This window comes from Centruroides sculpturatus, unplaced genomic scaffold (genome assembly GCF_000671375.1).
Source record: "Centruroides sculpturatus isolate CEXI.00-Female unplaced genomic scaffold, Cexi_2.0 scaffold157, whole genome shotgun sequence".
Lineage (NCBI taxonomy): Eukaryota > Metazoa > Arthropoda > Arachnida > Scorpiones > Buthidae > Centruroides > Centruroides sculpturatus.
The window spans coordinates 844,596-850,582 of NW_019384522.1; positions in this window are offsets into that span (position 1 = coordinate 844,596).

Here is a 5,987-nt window from a genome sequence, read left to right on the forward strand (position 1 = left end):
ATAAACGAGTATCTATCTGATCTCTTTTTAAGGTTATTTTAAACCAGAGCTGCAATGACTCAGTGTAGATAAATATTATATTTCAAATGTGATCATCTGTAATCACTGTAAATGAGTATAACGTGAAGTTCTTTCCACCGAAAATGACGGGAAAGTTATTTTTTGCGCGCCTGAAAAGTTTAAATTCTGCAATAAACCATTTCCACGAGAACGGACACGTATTATTGATTAGAAAAGCGAATAATTTGTCTGCTATTTTATGCAGAAGAAATCACAGCGAAACTATAAATGGTGATGTATGTAAATATTAAAATATTAATGTAAAATATTTAAAATTTGAAAGTTTATCATCATATATTTATATTTTTATAGAATAAATTGCCGGTTTTATTAGATACTTTTGGTCGAAAACATAATTACTTAAGAATATCATTAACGGAAAGATGTAATTTGCGTTGTAAGTATGAACAGTTTGTTTTTCTTATTTTTAAAAATTCGTTTTATATCTATAAATTTTATATTTTGACAATCCGTTTTGTAAAAACAACACTATTAAAATGTTTATCTGTGAGAAATGTGCGTTCAAGTCCATAATTTTAAAATTATTAATTCAAATAGTGTTGTTTTTATCTTAATTATGTATTTGAATGGAAACAATATTTTCGAGCCATTTAAGATAACAAAAATAACATTTAAAAAACTTTTTATAAGTTTATTTTTATTAATAAGAGTAGTACATTTGAAATTTTAAAAAAATAATTATTCAACTACCCAAAACTTTAAATAACAAACCAAAACTGTTTTATCAGGGCAAAGAGCAAATCAAATACTAATTCTCAAGTGCTTCAGCCAACCATCCAGGGATAAGGCCACTACATAACCAAACTGCAAAGCAAAAATCAAATGAGAATAAACATTTTGGAATGCATTTACATATAAAAGCAGATGAAATTCCTTCTCTGATGAAGCATCCTCTGTAAACATTACACAATTAAAATTTCATTAAATTTTTTCTTTAAATTTAACATATATTCTTCAAAATTTTGTAGAATATATGTAAAAAGCAGTTGAGAATTGATGTTTTTCTGTACCAATTGAATTACTATTATCAGAATTTGTCAAATAGAAATAATCTTCATTGGAAGAGTTTGCATAAATTTGTTATTAATATCTTACCTCAGTGATAAATGTACATTTATTGCAATAAATGTATAAATATAATTTATTATAATAAATATTACAGTAACTATTGTAATATTACGCTAATTCTTAATTGAACAATACTAGGTAATTGAACACCTAAGAAGCCTTTAGATTCCTATTCTTTGAAATGATCTTTTACCTAACTGAGTTATTGTTACAATAGGTAATATAATTACTAAACAAAATTTTGTGTTTAATATAGAACCACAGTTTATAATACTTTTCAGTCCCTTTTTTTACAGAAATCATTATATCATTGTCAGTTTTAAACATTTTCTACTTGAATTACTTTTTAAGAAAGTATGATTTCAATAATATTTACACAAAAACAGTGAATGCAGTCAAAAAGATTTTTCAGAGGAATTTTTCATATGATGATAATTTTCAAAATATTCTATAATTTATAAAAAAAAAAAACAAAAATGGAAATATTCCAAATTTAAGAATGTAGAATTATTTAAATAAAAAAAATTTTTTTTAAGATCTTTTCAGATAGGAAAATGACTGATTAAGGTAAGAAAAATAAAGATTGATAGCTGAAAATGTTAGTGTTTTTTATATGAATTTGCTAATTTAAAAAATTNTTTTTATACTTGATACATTTTATCATAGGAAAGAAAGCGGTTTTATCCTATTGGAGCCGTCAGGAACATTGACACTTTTTGAATCATTTAAAGATATCAATAGTTTGAGAATTTATATTTTGTGCCATTTTAAAGTCTTGTATTTAGAGGCCTAAGAATATTATTACAAAAGCATTTATTTCGATGCATTTCTTAACTATTAATTAAGAAAAAATCCTTTATTTTTTGTCATAGGGTCTCAAAAATTTAAACGGGTCGAGCCTCCCTCCACTTTGAGAAGCACCGAAGAGAAATATACAAATAATTTATTTAATATTATGCAAGAAAAATGTATATATTTTTATATTTTAATAATATTATTATGAATTTTATATATTCTAGAACAATTTTAAAAAGGCTTTACACTTAAATATATAAAGATAAAATGCAAAATTTGTCGCTTGATACAAGATAATTTGATGATTTATTTAAAATATGAAATTTTCCGAGTTTTTAGAAATCCATATATAATTTGTAATTTCTGTAATGATATATTGTTATGTATATTAAGACACTTAAGAAATGTAATATCTAAAAATAAAATTTCTGTAATGATATATTAAAGTAAGTGAAAATCTTAAGACTTTTTGCAGTTGTTACGTTTAAAAATAGTAAATTCATAAGGGTTAAAAAGCCGTTCTGTTAAAATACATTAGACATAAAATAGAACAAATCAGATTACTTAAATTGATACTTTCAGCATTATCACTGTTTATGTTAGCAATTAAATATCATTCTGTTATATTATTAAATACTTTATTATTGCTTTGTCACAATTTTAATTATTTTTTTATTTAATTTTGCATGCAGTTGATCAAGTATCCTTTTTGAGGAATTGTAAATTTAATAAACTACTACTTGATTTATAAAGTGATAAATATAAATAACTGTTAAAGAAAAGTGTAAATTCTTAAAATTTATTCAGTTGAAAAAAAGAAATTGGACTGATTTGGATGACATAATGGTTAATATATTTGTTTAATAAATGAAAAGATTTGAGCAATAGAATACATACACAGAATTTCTAGAATACATTTTATATATATGTAGATGGAACAAAGAGAAAATACACAGAAACATACTTCAACTTCACTATATGAACATTGTATAATTTATTTAAATATAGTATTTCTTCGATATTTTGACTCCATCTTGAATAAATTATGAAGGAGAAAAGTTGCTTATATTTTTAAAAGTTAAACAAATTTATTATTAGACTGAATGTTTAGAATTATTTTATTCCATCTTCAGCTTGATTACAAAATTAAAATGATTTGTAAAGTTTTAAAGAGAAATACTTTTTTTAAAAGATTTGCCTTCAACTGTTAAGGTAACGACCTAAAACAGGCTGAGAACATTTCTTTTGTCCAATAAAAAATATTGCTATCTGAAAAAGCAGTTTAAATTTTTGTCAGGTTAACTGATCTGTATCTAAATGTTTAACTGAAAAATAAATATGATAACTTTTTAATACATTTTTAAATATAATTATAATATTTTTATATTGATTATTTTTTTAAATATGAATATTATACATTTACACTAATGATACTGAATATGTATAAAAATACAGTAGACTCTGCTTATTGTAATCAATAATGACTCCTAATCTCAAAATCACTAGCAGCATTAATAGAAAAGTTTTGCATTAATAATGAAATCTGTCTTTTTCTTTTTGCAACATCCATTATAGTCTTTGCAATGCTTTCTCTTAATAGTTACATAATTTTCTTCTGGTTTTGAAATTTTTGTCTCATTTTATTAAATTTGTTCTTTTGAATTTAAAAATGTTTACACTATTTCTTGAGATGTTCTTATTTTCTGTAATCTTTCACTCAAAAAAAAAAAAAAATAAAGAGGATAATAATTGACCAATAAAATTTCCTTTTTGACTATGAGAAAATATCTTAAGTAGTAAATAATATTTTAAATTTTTATGCATTTACATATGCAGTCAAATAAGCTCAATTGATCTTCTCTTGCAAACTGCAAATTGTGCAAATAAATAAAAAAGTCTTAATAGCTTGCATTTGGTATGGTTGGTGTTTTTAGTATTGATTTTTTTGTAAAGGAAATGTTATCAAGTAAGTATTCATGTATTATATTATTGTTTGTTATATACATACAGTAAGCACTTTTTTTATTGTGATCACTGATTATTAGAATTAGGATTTCTCAAACAGGATCCTGGGATCTCGGTTGTTTTTTTTAACCCAGGAAATTCTTCTCATCCCAGGAAATCCTGCAAATTTCTTAAAAGTTCACTTTTTTCTTATTTTGTGTTAAGGGTGAGGAAATTTTGCAAATAGAAAGTATAATTAACTCATAAATGGTCAGAATACATTTGCATTTATTAATTTTAAACCTACTTATTAGTTTTTTAATTTTTGCTCGTTATGGCATATCACAAATGGTCAATAATCAATACGTAGCTTATTTGCGGCAGGACTCTGAAAATTCTTTACTTGTCAGAACCTGTAATATCTGGAATAATTGTGCTTATGCTGTCTTAATTTTTAACCATGCCCAGTAGCTTCAATAACTGCATAACACCAGGTTGTGCAAATTGGCAAGGATAGAAACAAGTATGAAGTCTGCAAGTATGAAGTTTTTCTTCATAAACTTGATTATTAAAGACAAATGAACTGCCGAATTATTGGGCTATAAGCTTGATGTTTCTATTAAAGCAGCTGAGGTAGACAAATCAGGAATACTAGAGAGCAAAAGAAATACTACACTCTCGAAAACAAACTAGAAATCTTCCAGGCTACAGGCAAAAAAACACATAACATGTGTTTAATGCATTTAAGAGAAGACTTTGGAGGTTGCAGCTGAGGTAGAGAAAAGTAATTTAATATCATTTGATTTCAAGATATTTTGTATATCTTAAAAATAATTCTATCCCAGGAAACAGTTCACTTTTTTCCCGAAATCCCAGAACAAGTAAAAGCAGGGAAATGAGAAACCCTAATTAGAATCAACAGCAAGGATTCACTCCAAACAATAAAATCTATTGCATTTAAGTCAATTATTAGAATCATTTCTTCTTTGTAATATCACCATGCGCTTTGAAGGGTGTGGTGATATTTCGAATTGACGCCTTTAATTGTATCTTTCCACTGCTCCCAGTGTTGTGCCATGTGGATGGCTTCACACATTGTATGTCCTGTAATCATCATTACTTGGTCTGACCACCTAATCAGACATCTGTCTCTAGGCCATTTGCCATTGATCTTTCCTTCTAGGATTTGTTTCTCAAATCCATTTTTGCATCTGGAAATATGTCCTAAGAAGCAAAGGTAGGATTGGTATATTTTAGTGGTAAGGTGTGTTGTGATTTTCAGTTGATTTAGGATGGAGCTATTTGTTCAGTGCTCCATCTAAGAGATTCTCAGCATTCTTCTGTATGTCCATATTTCAAAGGAATGAAGTTTTCTTCCAAGAAGTGGCATTTATGGTCCAGGTTTCTGAGGCATAAATGGCAATCAGAAAAATAAGCTTTCTTATGAGCTTTTGATTGCAGAGTCTTTCCAAATTCTAAGTAATTTAGAGGTTGCATTGCGAGCAAGGCAAATTTGGCATTTAATTTCATTAGCGCATTTTCCTTTATTTGTAAGAAGTGATCCAAGGTAAACAAATTCATTCACCACCTTATAGCCTGCAATTTCCTTAGTCTGTGTCAAGGAACGATCAATTATTATAACTTTCGTTTTACTTCCATTAATCAGCAATCCATATTCCCTACTCTCAGTTTCAAGATGTTTCATAATATATTCAAGTTCTGATTCATTGGATGCTATAATAAGTGTATCATCAGTGTATCTCACGTTGTTAACTTTACAACCCCCAATGGAAATGCCTCTGTCCCAGTTATATAATATCCTTCTCATGATTATTTCAGAATAAGTATTAAAGAGTAAAGGGGAAAGAATATATCCCTGTCTTACATCAGCTTCAGATGTAAATGTATTAGACATAGTTTTGTTAACTCTTACTCTTGCAGAGTTATTCTCATATAAATTTCTGATCATTGAAATAAGATGGCACGGGACTTCCATGTTCTGGAGAATAGGCCATAATTTGTGCCATTTTACACAATCAATGGTTTTGGTATAGTCTACGAAACAAAAGTAAGCTTTAACTTAAATTCATACTTTTTCA